This window comes from Microtus pennsylvanicus, chromosome 2 (genome assembly GCF_037038515.1).
Source record: "Microtus pennsylvanicus isolate mMicPen1 chromosome 2, mMicPen1.hap1, whole genome shotgun sequence".
NCBI classification, from domain to species: domain Eukaryota; kingdom Metazoa; phylum Chordata; class Mammalia; order Rodentia; family Cricetidae; genus Microtus; species Microtus pennsylvanicus.
Genome location: NC_134580.1, coordinates 78,145,170 through 78,160,570, shown reverse-complemented (window position 1 = coordinate 78,160,570; position 15,401 = coordinate 78,145,170). Strand labels below are relative to the sequence as shown.

Sequence of the window (15,401 nt, the reverse complement as noted above, 5' to 3'; positions counted from 1 at the left end):
TTATCATTTTTGGAATGATGGTGATACTGTTGATGAGGATGGTGCTGAGGTTTCTTTTTTGAAACTTTTTTTTATTAAAAATTTCCACCTCCTCCCATTTTCCTCCTCCTCCCCCTTCCTCTCCAGTCCAAAGAGCAGTCAGGGATCCCTGCCCTGTGGGAAGTCCAAGGTCCTCCAGCCTCCGCCTCCATCCACGTCTAGGAAGGTGAGCATCCAAACAGACTAGGTTCCCACAAAGCCAGTACATGCAGTAGAATCAAAACCCAGTGCCATTGTCCTTGGCTTCTCAGTCAGCCCTCATTGTCAGCCACGTTCCGAGATCACATGCTCCATCAGTCCTAGTCCAGCTGGCCTTGGTGAGCTCCCATTAGATCAGTCCCGCCATCTCAGTGGGTGACTTCCTTGCTCATGTTCTCCCTCCTTCTGCTCCTCCTTTGGACCTTGGGATCTCAGTCCAGTGCTCCAATGTGGGTCTCTGTATCTATCTCCATCCATCACCAGATGAAGGTTCTATGGTGATATGCAAGATATTCATCAGTGTGGCTATAGGATAGGGCCAGTTCAGGCACCCTCTCCTCAGCTGCCCAAGGAACAAACTGGGGGCATCTCCTTGCACACCTGGGAACCCCTCTAGAGTCAAGACTTTTGCCAACCCTAAAATGGCTCCCTTAATTAAGATATCTACTTCCCTGTTTCCATATCCACCCTTCCTCCATCCCAACCGTCCCATTTCCCCAAGCTCTCCTCATCCTCCCCTTCTCACTTCTCTCTCCCCATCTCCCCTTACTCCCACCCCACCCCCACCCCCAATCTTCCCATTTTTGCCCGGCAATCTTGTCTATTTCCAATATCCAGGAGGATAACTAGGAAAGATCCCTTTCACCTGGAATGATGTGGCCTGGATGGAGCCTGAAGTCTAAACTCACAGTGTGTGTTTCATTATGTGCTTGCTCATTCTATATAGTGTTCATTTTTAATTGAGCCAACACTTAAATGCTTAGTAATTTTATGAAAAAAATGATTCTAACTTTTTAGGTCACATGAAAAGATCTGGTATGTGATTTCCTTTTTTTTTTTAATTAAATCACTGCTTGGCCTATTTGCTCTAGCTTTTTTTTTTAAATTTATTTATTTATTAAAGATTTCTGTCTCTTCCCTGCCACCGCCTCCCATTTCCCTCCCCTTCCCCTAATTAAGTCCCCCCCCAGCCCGAAAAGCAATCAGGGTTCCCTGTCCTGTGGGAAGTCCAAGGAACCCCCACCTCCATCCAGGTCTAGTAAGTTGAGCATCCAAACTGCCTAGGCTCCCACAAAGCCAGTGCGTGCAGTAGGATCAGAAACCCATTGCCATTGTTCTTGAGTTCTCAGTAGTCCTCATTGTCCGCTATGTATAGCAATGTTAGTTGGAGCTCAAGACCCTTGCCACGGAATTTTTTTTTTTTTTTGGTTTTTCTAGACAGGGTTTCTCTGTGGTTTTGGAGCCTGTTCTGGAACTAGCTCTTGTAGACCACGCTGATCTTGAACTCACAGAGATCTGCCTGCCTCTGCCTCCCGAGTGCTGGGATTAAAGGCGTGCGCCACCACCGCCCGGCTGCCACGGAATTCTTTAGTTCTGTCTGAAAATGTGTGCACTCATGTGCCTGCCTTGGAGTGCTTTCGTTCCATCTGAAACTGTGTGCACCTTGTTCATTTATGTGCATTAGAGCTGTGTCCACTTTAGGTTCTGCTTTCAACGCTGGCCCTTTCTGGGCCATCAATACACATTTGAGATCTCTCCACTGAATCTCATATTAGACTCATCTGAGAGGCTTTTGGACTCTGTTGTTACAGAGCCCATTCTGCAGCTTAGCTGGGGCCAAGGAGCCACCATTTTGTAAAAGCTCCTCTGGTGACTTAATGTATATCCATGGTTGAGAATAGGGCTTTCCTGTCTGGAGACCATGACCTTCATAGTAAACCTGATCTCCTGATTTGAAATCCTGAGCATGCAAAAGCAAGGACATTTTAATGAAGAGAGGGAAAAGGGAATCTGACATTTTTGTTTGATTGTTCAAGGTATAGGTTGAACACTTCTAATTTGAAAATCTGAAACCTGAAAATTCCTGATTCCACATGTACAAAAGTCCACATCTGACCTCATGTGCTAAGTTAGAGTAAAAATACCTATGCATTAAAACATGTAATTAAAAATGTATGAGTTTACATTCAGACTAAGGCATATAAATCATAAATGAATATCAAATTTTAACTTGGGCCTTTTCTTCTCCAATTCTCATATATATTAAAATATTCTTTTTAATTGATTTTCATTGAGCTCTATGTTTTCTCTGCTCCCCTTCCTGCCTCTCCCCTCCCTTTCAACCTTCTTCCAAGGTCCTCGTGCTCCCAATTTACTCAGGAGATCTTATCTTTTTCTACTTCCCATGTAGATTAGATCTATGTATGTCTCTCTTAGGCTCCTCATTGTTGTCTAGGTTCTCTGGGATTGTAATTTGTGGGCTGTTTTTTTTTTTTGCTTTATGTCTAAAAACCACTTATGAATGAGTACATGTGATAATTGTTTTTCTGGGTCTGGATTACCTCACTGAAAATGATGTTTTCTAGCTCCATCCATTTGCCTGCAAAATTCAAGATGTCATTATTTTTTTCTGCTGTGTAGTACTCCATTGTGTAAATGTACCACATTTTCCTTATCCACTCTTCGGTCGAGGGGCATTTAGGTTGTTTCCAGGTTCTGGCTATGACAAACAATACTGCTGTGAACATTGTTGAGCTCATGTCCTTGTGGCATGGTTGGGCATCCTTTGGATATATACCCAAAAGTGGTATTACTGGGTCTTGAGGAAGGTTGTTTCCTTATTTTTTTAGAAATCGCCACACTGACATTCAAAGGGGCTGTAACAGCTTGCATTCCCACCAGCAATGCAGGAGTGTTCCCTTTTCCCCACATCCTCTTCAGCATAAGTTGTTCTCAGTGTTTTTGATTTTGGCCATTCTTACAGGTGTAAGATAGAATCTCAGAGTTGTTTTGATTTGCATTTCTCTGATGACTAATGATGTTGAACATTTCCTTAAGTGTCTTTCAGTCATTTTAGATTCCTCTGTTGAGAGTTCTCTGTTTAAGTCTGTACTCCATTTTTTAATTGGATTATTTGTTCTTTTGATGACCAATTTCTTGAGTTCTTTGTATATTTTGGAAATCAGACCTCTGTCTGATATGGGGTTAGAGAATATCTTTTCCAATTCTGTAGGCTGTCATTTTGTCTTGTTGACCATGTTCTTTGCTTTACAGAAGCTTTTCAATTTCAAGAGGTCCCATTTATTAATTGTTTCTCTCAGAGTCTGTGCTACTGGGGTTATATTTAGGAAGTGGTCGCCTGTGCCAATGTGTTCAAGTGTACTTCCCACTTTCTCTTCTATGAGGTTCAGTGTGGCTGGCTGTATATTGAGGTGTTTAATCCATTTGCACTTGTGTTTTTTGCATGGTGATAAATATGGATCTATTTTCGTTCTTCTACGTGTTGATATCCAGTTATGCCAGCACCATTTGTTAAATATGCTTTCTTTTTTCCATTTGATATTTTTGCTTCTTTGTCAAAAATCAGGTGTTTGAAGGTGTCTGGATTAATATCCAGGTCTTTGATTCGGTTCCATTGGTTCTCCTGTCTGTTTTTATGCCAATACTAGGCTGTTTTCAGTACTGTAGCTCTGTAGTAGAGTTTGAAGTCAGGGATTGTTATGCCTCCAGAAGTTCTTTTATTGTACAGGATTATTTTGGCTATCCTGGGTTTTTTGCTTTTCCATATGAAGTTGATTACCATTCTTTCAAGGTCTGTGAAGAATTTTTCTGAGATTTTGATGGGCATTGCATTGAATCTGTAGATAGCATTTGATAAGATTGCCATTTTTATTATGTTAATTCTACCTACCCAAGAATATGGGAGATCTTTCTACTTTCTGGTGTCTTCTCAATTTCTTTCTTCCAAGATTGAAATTTATGGTCATACAAGTTTACACTTCTTTGGTTATTGTTACTCTGGATATTTTATGCTATTTGTGACTATTGTGAAAGGTGATGTTTCTCTGATTTCTTTCTCAGTTCATTTATCATCTGTATACAGGAGGGCTACTGATTTTTTTTTGAGTTAATCTTGTATCCTGCTGAAAAATGTTCAATATTTGAAGTCCTTTCAGGTGAGGGTTTCCCATACCCCACTGTTTTCTTTTTTTTCTTTAAAAAAATGCTGTCAATTTTGACAGTATTGGACTCTCAATATAATATTGTGTCCTATTTCTTTGATAGCCAAAAAAACAATATCATTATCTATTTTGTTTATACTTCAACAAAACATGTAGGCTGTGAGTTTTATTTATACTTGAGGGCAGTGAATAATTTAGATCTGCTGATTAATTTGGGGACCACGTGAATGAACTGTTTTGTCATGATATGCAGATCATGTCAGAATGACCATTACTGTGAACTCGGGATTATAGCATCTTTTTGTTAATGAAATTGGGTTTAGGAAGTTGCTTGGTTTCTCTGAGCCTAGTGATTTAGTTCTTGCTTTTTAGACCTAAACATGGCAGTATGAATGGCTGGCATGAGATGGTCCAGATAAAGATAAAACTGGAAGAATTAATGACGTTTAAATCTGTATTACTTTAGATATTATTTGTATACCTGATTTTATTTTTGTACCATGGAATTGTGAAACCTTAGCATTAGCTTCCCCTTTATCTAGTCTGTCTTCAGATTCTGTCTTGGCCATTGCATGCCGAGAAAGAAACTGCTTCCCATGTGGTGACTTCCTTTTGAATGCAGCATGGGGCCCCAAACCGAGCTGAAATAAATGACGATGTGAGCCGCATAAACTGCAGCTCCAAGCATGCTCGCTGCTGTTTCCTTTCAAAGTATCCCCAGGCGCCTGCTCACATTAGAGACTAATGACCTGAAAAATTCCTCTTAAAGCGCAAGGAATTGTATGTACAAAAATATGTCTTAAATCAGTAATTGTCCTTTTCCCCCTTGAAACATTTAAATACCTCCTAAAAGACCAAATGGTACTTAGGGACATGACTCAGAATTGAGTGATAGCCTAGATAGTTGATCCAGGCAGATAGGCTAAGAAATTCGGTTGTTTTCTGAAGGCTTCTGCCTCCCCACCCTGTTTTTAGGCCCTTCATTTGTCCCAGCATGTTTGGTTCTTTTGCATGAGACATGGTCATCAGGCAGACCGAGGCACATTTCCTCAGTAGTTCAACTTCTCAAGTCCATTACTATGTCTATTGATTGACTGTTCTATTTATGTTTATAATAGTTATATGCCAGAATGCTTATGGGATTCATTTTCTTTAGAGGAGTGTTAAGAGGGTCAGTAATCCCATTAAACTTATTTCTCTGGTAAAATTAAACTATAGGCTTTTTGAGAGAAATTCACATTATTGCTTCAGACCCCTGGAAAGCAGCTGGAGACTGTTAATATCGCACATAATTCTCACTACATTACACTGAAGTTGATTATATTTTGGAGGTTTTTTTTTTTTGCAGTTCAAAAAAAAAAGATTTTTAAACCATGGTACATATTTGATTATAAATACAATGTTCTACCAAAATGTTTAGAGATATTAATTACTAATTTTAAACAGATAGTTAATGAATTCTCAATAGTGTCTTCAGTTCAAGAGGATAATTAAACTGGAATATATGTGTTGGAAATCAGCGTGTGGAATTTTGTTTTTCCCATTGGAAGACACAGTATATGTTGTCAACATTGTGGATAAAGATATCTCTTAATTTAAGAACTTCCTAGAATATCTAGGTGGAAGAGGCCTTTTCCCCCCTTTGTCAATTTATATCATTGTAAAGGTTTTGAAAATGTGAATTTTTTAAGTAAATATTTATTTGGCGATAGTGGTTGTTGGAACTTTTAAGGGACGGGGCCTAGTGTGAGGTTATTAGGTTGATGGGATGCTGCCCTCACGAGGGACTGAACTTTGTTTGTGGAGTCAGTAATTTCTAATTAAACTGGGTGATTATAGGAAGAGCAATGCAGATCTCTCACTGTCCTTGGCTTCCTGACTTGACTTGGGTTTTCTCCCCCATTGTGTTCTTACACCATGAAGCCCTTCCCAAGTCCCTGGCATCACCCTCAGCAGATACGGGCATTGTGCCTTTGAATTTCAAAACCATGAATTAAACAAACTGATTTTTTATAAAACATCTGACCCAAGGCATGTTAGTACAATAACAGAACTTGGACCACTACAGAGCATTGCAGTCCTCACTGACTCTCAGTTTCCAGTGTTTACACTGTGTGTGCACTGTCGGTTTCCAGTGTTTACACTTCCCTGTGTGTGTGTGCACTCTCGGTTTCCAGTGTTTACACTTCCCTGTGTGTGTGTGTGTGCACTCTCGGTTTTCAGTATTTACACTTCCCTGTGTGTGTGTGCAACTCAGTTTCCAGTGTTTACACTTCCCTGTTTGTGTGTGTGTGCACTCTCGGTTTCCAGTATTTACACTTCCCTGTGTGTGCACTCTCGGTTTCCAGTGTTTACACTTCCCTATGTGTGTGTGTGCACTCTCTGTTTCCAGTGTTTACACTGTGTGTGCACTCTCTGTTTCCAGTGTTTACACTGTGTGTGCACTGTCGGTTTCCAGTGTTTACACTTCCATGTGTGTGTGTGCACTCTCTGTTTCCAGTGTTTACACTTCCCTGTGTGTGTGTGCAACTCGGTTTCCACTGTTTACACTTCCCTGTGTGTGTGTGCAACTCGGTTTCCAGTGTTTACACTTCCCTGTGTGTGTGTGCAACTCGGTTTCCAGTGTTTACACTTCCCTGTGTGTGTGTGCAACTCGGTTTCCAGTGTTTACACTTCCCTGTGTGTGTGTGCAACTCGGTTTCCAGTGTTTACACTGTGTGTGCACTCTCTGTTTCCAGTGTTTACACTGTGTGTGCACTCTCGGTTTCCAGTGTTTACACTGTGTGTGCACTCTCGGTTTCCAGTGTTTACATTGTGTGTGCACTCTCGGTTTCCATGACAGGCTTTCATGAAGCCTGGGCTGGCCTCAAGCTTGCTGTGCAGCCAACCGTGACTTTCTTATGTTCTTCCTGCCTCCCCCTCTTGAGTGCTGGGATTCGTTGTGAGTGCTCCCAGGGGACTGAAGAGACTCTACTGTGATTTTATGATTAACAACTCTTAAATTAATCTGTTCCTAATTTTCTTTTTATTTCTTAAAATACTCCACAGGTCAGCTCCCCAAGGGACTCTTTTAGGTCCTTGAAACATTTAACCTGTTTTATTTTTATTAAGTAGAAATCGAAGATTTTTTTCAGATCTTGATGGAAGCTTCCATTTCTCATTTCTCTGTGTTTTCTCATTTCATTTGCCACCCTTTCTTCTTAGCACTTTCTTTTTCTTGTGGTATGTCTTCAGGAAAGGGCTTTCCACATGATGCAGAATATTCCGTGTTTGAGTGTCTAAGACAAATGCTGGTGCTCTGGCCTTGGAGTTCCAAAACCTAAATAGGCTTCCATTTTGCTCAGAGTTTCATATCTCGTCCCATCCCAGAGGACAACATCTGTGTCTTTGACGCACATCTGGCTGCCCGAGGAGCTGTGCGGGTTCACATTTCAGGGATGTGTGGCGGTCCTGTGGTCTGTGCTCACACAGGCCTGCCCTGTTTTAGCACACTGGCTACTAGCCAGAGGTGACCGTTGAAAACTTGAACTGTGGCTGGTGCCATCGAGAGTCTGGGACTCAATATTTATTTACTTTTAATTCTTTTAAATATAAATATGGTAAACCACACTCAGTTGATTTATTAGGATAAAAGTTTAAATGTGTTTGGGACAGATTGGTTATGTGAGTCATTTTTTAAAGGCAAATGTTTGGAAATCAAAATAAATAAGTATTTTTAATCTAAATTTGGCTTCTGATTTGTGGTATGCTATAACTGTAAAATAGGTATTTGATTTTGAAGATTCAGTATAAAAATAGAATATATTGCTGGGTGTGGTGGTGAACTCCTTTAATTCCAGCACTCTGGAGGCAGAGGCAGGTAGATCTCCATGAATCTGAGGCTAGTCTGGTTTACAAAGTGAGTTCCAGGACAACCAGGGCTTTTACACAGAGAAAACCTGTCACAAAAAAAGGGATATAGATGATATTTTTTATTACCTACATTTGATATGGTTAGTAATATTAAGATACTATATTGAAATGGATTTAAATAACAACATGAATGTCAACTTCACTTTTTCTTTTTTATCTCTTTCAGACATGACTATTTGAAATTTAAAATCACATGCCACATTGCAGTTATGCCTAACAATAGTTTTAGACTTCGCTGGCTCTTAGAACTAGCCTTTATGAAAGCATGGATTTCAAAGTCTATTCTGGGCTTATGGAGTGAGTCCCTATCGTGAGGAGCTGAGGTTTTCTCTCTATGGGTCTCTGTAGATGATCCTGTGGCAGCGCTGAGTCTCTGACTGTGAGGACCATGGTCTAGATGACATTACAGAGGCCCTTACAGCAGTCACAAGGCTATGCATGTTCTCTCTGCAGCCCGTAGTTGTTTAAATTTGTTTCTGTTTAAACTGTAGGGCTGGAAGAGACAGCCCATTGCTCTTTGTTTTGGATTCGTTTATTGATATGTTTGCCCATCATTTGTTGTCACAGTAATATGAAGACATAGTCTTTACCATTCCTTTTTTGCCATAGGGTCCAGAAAGTCACTGTACATTGGAAATCTGCTTGGTGTCAGGTCAGAGATTGAAATTCCAGACAGCTGACCACCACACTTCCCCCACAGAGACACCCACCAGTGTTAGTGTGTGAGAAAACCAGGCTTCCATGCTGGCCGCAGCTGACATTTAGTGGTTACTGGGTGCTATATTTGCATGTTACATGGATCATCTTAATTAGTCTTGCATAGCCTAGTGGAGTTTTTAAAAATAATTTCAATTTTTATTATTACCAGTTTACAGATGAACAAATTTAAGGTCTAAGATGTTAGGTAACTGACCATTATGGGCTGGACTACATAACCCTAAAAATTGTTATGTTGAAGCCCTAACCATAATGTGGAGTAGATGGTGAGATGGGGGCCTTTAAAAAGCAATTAGGTTTAATGAGTCTAGAATAGACTTCAGTCTGCTATGACTTTGGGGAATGGCGGGGGTAGGAGTGGGGGGAGAAGAGACATGTACCCTGAAATGACGCAGTGAGGAGGTGGCCTTGTGATGGTTGAGACCAAGTCTTCACAAGAAACCAAGCCTTGACCCAGGAATCTGCTGTTTAAACCATCAACCCTGTGGGTATTTCACTGTAGCTGCCCAGGCCAGCTTGTTACAGGTCATGTGACAAGTTGGTGGTACAGTTGTGTTGTTTGTCTATTTGGAGTGAATTCGAAGCCACGCTTTCAAGGAGAAGTTTCCTCTGTTTCTGACCATGTTGGACAGTGTTTTCTCGAGGTCTGGGCGGCACTGATGTGGATAGGAGCCATTGGAACAGATGTCAGAACATACATGTTTTGTCTTTTCTTGAGTACATGCCCCATGGGAACTGCTTCTGGTCGATTTCGCTCACTGTTGCTCCTCCTCACTCTAGCACCAGAAATGATATCATGTACTATGGGATGAGTGTATGCTTAGTAAATATTTATTGAAGGATGAACTAAAGAGAAAACAAGAACAGCTGAATGGCTGATAGGTTGTCAGTGCCGATCCTGAGAAATAGCCACATTTGGGTCTTGGTGCTCCAGGGTTAGATTGATATACACAGTAACTGGAAGCCAAGGAAGGAGGAATCCCCTAGACTCAGGGAGACTGGCCTGGAGGCCGAGCAGAGGTGTGGAGGTGGAGATCTGAGCTTGGGTGTGGACGAAGAAACAGAGCAAAAGTACATGCGAGGTGTTGCAAGGCATGGCAGACAGCACCGAGGAGCAGGTGACTGACGAGGTCGGGAGATGAAGCACTGAAGGGGGAGTCAGGGGTACTTAGCCTAGGCAGTGCTAGGCCTGCAGAGGCCAAGTTACTTGTTCAAAGCCACATGCTTCTCATCTGAGGAGTCTTTTATTATTTGCTTCTCTATTGAGCGTCTGTTCTGTCAGGAGCTTTGCATCTTGTGCTGGGATTTGGTTTACACTTCTGGACTGATAAATTCTGACTTGTCAGTTCAGCCAAAGGAATATCACTACTCATACTTGACAACTTCTAAAAAATGTAATTAAAAATGAAACTGGAGACAGCACGTGAAACAACACGTTTCTAAAGCTGACACATTTCGGTCCCCAAAGCTATTTTGAATTTGAACGTTAGAAATGAATCTTTAAACTTCCACGGGTGGGGTTGGGTACAAAGAGAGGCTTTTCCCAGTCTGAAGAATGAATTTTAAAATCTGCTGTAGAAAAATACCACAGAGAAAAAAATCCAGCAAGCAGCTGGTCCTCTTACCCATTTCTAAGCAGGAGAGGAATTTCAGTAGAGCAGAAAACCAGCCTTCTTCCATAAAAGAAAACACAACAAGAAAAATAATCCTAGCTGTGTAGCCTTTCGCAGTTATTTTCTGTCGAGTATTAGGCAGAAACCCGAGGGCTTAACATTGTTTTGATACTCTTGCAACTGGCAGATTGCCTGCTGGAGGAAGTTGGAAACGGACTGACCAGCTTCAAGCTTCCAGGTGGCTGTGGCGCACATATTCTGTGCTGTTGTTATCAGTCATTTAATTCCCTACTGAATATTGAGTGGTGTTTTTAGTTCATAGCCCATTTGGAGTGCCTTTCTGTTTCCTTTTTCTTTTTTTCTGTTAGCCACATTAAGAAGAAAAAGTTAAAAAAAAAGTCAGGCCACGCGGGGAGATCTTTTGCAAATGTGAGTTTAACAGCAAAGAGCACAATCAAGAAATCACACAGCAAATGGAGGAAATGGGTTTAGCCCTGTGGGGACATTGGCAGGGCATCACACGAGGACTTCCCAGTCAAACTAACCAGACAGTCAAGGAGAAAACCTTCTAAATGTGGCCTTCTAAAGGAGGGAATAAGAAAACGTTATTTTAAGGCTTTTCTTTAAATTTTGTTTAGATTTATTTTATGTGTATGAATGTCTAGTTTGCATACATGCCTGTGTGTCATTTAAGTGTCTGGTGGCCTTGACGGTCAGAAGGAGGCATCATGTCTCCTGGAGCTGGAGTTGCGGCTGATTTTGGGTGTTGGGAATTGAACGCAGGTCGCCTGCAAGAGGAACACATGTTCTTAACCCCTGAGCCTACAGACCTTATGGCTTTCTGTGATGTGCTTTTAGAATCCCCGAAGAAAAGGACAAAATAAGCTTGAGTTTTCTAGTGATCGTAAGTGGTAGCCCTCTATATGTGACCTCTTCTTCATAGCATCAAATGTCACAGAGAACGCCAAGGAGGAAAAGTCCCAAGGCGAGGGAGCTAGCTTCCAGTAAGTCCGTGGAAGGATCCTCCAACACTCACAGCCTCAGCCCGGGTTCTCTTTGGGGGGAACATCTGCGAACTGTAATTAAGCAGTTTTCATTTGTTTCTCAGTCTCTTTCATCGTCACTAAATCACTACACTTAGGGAACAAATTGACAAATTACGAAACACAGAAAACTGCTGGTTCAGTTGCAGAAGGAAATTTCCCTCCTCAAATTATGACAGATTTCAAGCTGATGGAGCCATTTTGTTTTAGGTATATTAGCATAAATCTTCAGCATAGGTTTTTTCAATTCATATTTACTTCAAATGGGAGTATTTGGTCCATAGATAATCATTAGGTTTTTTTTGTGTGTCTTCTGCAATTTAGATGTAATTGGGTACAGAAAGAAAATATTTAAGTGTGTATAGCACTTTGAATTATGATCATTAAATTTATTTTCGGCAGTGTTCTTAATGCACACTGTTTTGTTACAATAATATCTTTTCTTGGCATGCTTCTTAGGGAAGAGCGGTTTTTAAAAAAAGAACTTTGGTTTTATCATAATTAAAAGAATCATTTCTTCAATTCCGTGTATTTTCAGTTTTTAACATTATATGTAGCACATTTCATGTGCATGTATGAATTAAAGAACTGAACAAACAGATGGAATTTTAAACTTTTACGAAATATAGAAAATTACTAATAGTGAGATCAATTAATTCAAATGGCATTTCCAACCTTTAGACAATTTCAGCAATATTGCCTAGGTGAACACTTGCTCGGTGTTTATTTTTCTTGAAGGTGAGGTGTTATTTTACTCACTGCCGGTAAGTGTACCGTTGCCTGGAGGAAAAGGTAAATTGCTCCACGTGAAGCCGAGGCTGTCATAGGACTGTATGTGTTGATTCAGTTGAATAAGCGTGCATTCAGATGAGAAGGGTTTTGGCAAAGTGTTCTTTCAGCCATGAAATAATAATATTTTCTTTGAAATGCTTGGTTAAGCCCAAAGGGCTACAAACAGGAAACCATGTTGTAACCATCCTTGTGTCTTTCTTATAAGAAGACCACAGCTCTCTAGTATGGGATTCTTGTGCCCCCTCCCCCCGAGTTGGATTTGTTCCGGTGAGACAGATTTAAGTGATGGCAGCCAGACTGCTCTTCTTGCAGCCCCTTGCTCCCTTGATATAGGGGAATAGGGAGAATCGTCATGTTGCTTTCATGTACTTTTCTGGACTTTGTCTGCTTTCGCATTAGGTGTTGTGGTCTTACGAGCTCTTGACTAGACAAAAAGGATGGCAAGCAGTCATCTAATCCTGTCCTCCGGCTGCAGTGTCTAAGTGCAGTGCCAGCCCAGTGCTTGGTAATGTGGGCATCGTTTCAGAATCCTGGGCTGTTCTGCTCGGCAGTGTGGCATATGAAAGCATTCTTCTAGTAGCCGTGCTATAAGGATTGAACTGAAATCTGGGGATGCAGGGATGGAAGAAGGAGTCTCTGTATTAAAAGAATTCATCAGTTGCTGTGTTGCTATTTTTTTGTTGTCTGCTTTAGAAAGATGGTCTGAATCTAAATGGCTTAGATGTATGAAAGCAGATAGCAGTTCATGTTTGTCACTTATAGGCTATACAGCTACTGCTCACTAGTGAGGCCATGTTAATTTTGGTTTGCCCAGAACTGACAAATCATATTCAGAATATTGCTTTTGATTCTGGGGTCTCAGATTTTGATTGAGTAAATGCGTTATGAGTTAAGAAACAAAAGCAAGCTAAGCACAGTAGCACACATCTTTAATCCTAGCATTCAGGAGGCAGAGGTAGGCTGATCTCTGTGAATTCAAGGCCAGGCTGGTCTACAGAGTGAGTTCCAGGACAGCCAGAGCTATATAGTGAGACCCTGTCTCAAACTTCCTTCCCTGCAAAAGAAAAATAAAAAGCAGTAAGAATAATTAGAATAGCGTGGACATTTCTTTCTTTTCTTCTAGTTTTTTTTAAATGAGGGATATTCTAGAGTACCCTGTAAAAATGAAAGAATTTCAACATTCCTATAACTTAAAAGCTGGAGCTCCCTAAGGCCACATGCCATGTTTGAATATTAGGTTATTGTAAGTGTATGCAAAGACTTATTTGTGAAGAAGAGGAGATCCTCTAACTTGGATGAGTGGAACAAAATGTACTTTGATGCAAGTTGGTAGACAGACATGATCTCAGGGTGCAGTGCTGTTCTGTGAAGCCCTCACAGTGTGCCCGCCTGGTTCTTTTTGTTGTAGGCAAGGCCAGTGTAGCGGGAAGGGCATTTTCTGTCTTCTCATCAGAAGACCTACGAACTAGTCCAGGCTTATCATTTCCCAAGACCACAACGCAGGCGTTTACTCTTCAAACTCACAAACAGGAGTCAGTCTGCTGTTTAGTGCAGCTCCTATACTTGGGGTGAGAACATATTCATGAAGGTCCTGGGTAAGACTTAAAGACTGTGTAGTTAGGGGAACCGATTTTTCTGTTAAAAGAGCAATATCGAAGTTAAATGTTAAAACCTTGAGTGTACAGTATCAGTCAGTTTCTATGCTATTTCTTGAGGTTAAAACCAACTGTGTGCGGTAGATGTTGTATATGGTGTATGGCATAGTGTACAGCTATAAAAGTCAGGAAATAGTTCTGTGCTGGCCTCTGGTGGATGGACTAAATACCATGTGTTCACATAACTGTATAATTCTACTGCAGGAAACCTTGACATGGGAATTCTACCTTATGTGTCAACAAAAATCACATGGGAGGCACTTGTTAAAATGCATATTTTCAGGACTCTTTAATTCTGATCGACTAGTTTCCTTGTGCATCCTAGGGACCTTGGCTTTCTGAATAGCCTTAAAATTAAAAAAATATGCCTTAAATGAGACGGAGGTATGTATATATAAGCATGTGTGTTTATGTATGTATGTGTTTATGTGTATAAACATATACATATGTGTATATGTGCGTTTGTAAGAGGGATGGCTAAAGGGAAATACAAGAAGTTTAAAAAAATTATGCTCATTTTGGTACAGATTGCATTTTAAGAGTAAGTTATATAGCCTTCATGCAATTTTGATGTACTGCAAAATGAGAAACAATAATTTATTTTGTTTTATATATGTCTTTTTGTTTAATGTTACCATTTTAGATTATATAAAGACATTCTGACAGGGGAATGTAGCAAATTATGTGAATAATTTTACTGTGATCTTGCTGATCTCTGCAGTTTGAGAGTGGTCTCTGGTTATACACAATTCTGTCTCAAGTCTCAAGTGCCACTGTCCATGGCTCAGGAACTCCACCACAGAAAAATCTCCTTGCCACACAATCTAGTATTGCCGTGATAACTGCGTTCTTTTTGGGCACTTTGCTGTCAGGAAGATAATGAAAACCTTGGAGTGTGGAGTGGAGCATCTTGCTGCCTGAACCTCCAGGCAGTGTCTCTCTAATAGTTCTGTGGTTTCTGGTGGGCTTTCTGCTGTTTGGCTGTGTATTTCATACTTGGAGGTGTTTAGTACATTTTAAGGAATTACCTAAGAGTATTTTCCTGACTAGATTAAACTGTTATTTAAAAGAGGAACAGCAGCCGGGCGGTGGTGGCGCACTCCTGTAATCCCAGCACTTGGGAGGCAGAGACAGGCGGATCTCTGTGAGTTCGAGGCCAGCCTGGTCTACCAAGGGAGTTCCAGGACAGGCTCCAAAGCTACAGAGAAACCCTGTCTCGAAAAACCAAAAAATAAAAAAATAAAAAAAAAATAAAAAAAAAAGAGGAACAGCAAAGTTAAAAAATGCGTATTTGTTTTAAACTTTCTTTGTCATGACAGAGCAATTAAAAAATACTGTAAGGTACAAACGCCCTTCACACACACACACACACACACACACACACACACACACACACACACACTCACACAGCATGGGGTGGGCGTACTCCTTAGCAGAACTTAGCTACTCTGTCCTCATCCATGATAAGAT

General features: G+C 40.7%; 1 protein-coding gene across 1 annotated transcript in view; it reads left to right on the top strand.

Annotated features, from left to right (window-relative positions):
• The window catches only part of Iftap (intraflagellar transport associated protein), a 74,185-nt gene that overhangs the window by 19,444 nt on the left and 39,340 nt on the right, over positions 1 to 15,401 (top strand). The window lies entirely within an intron of this gene.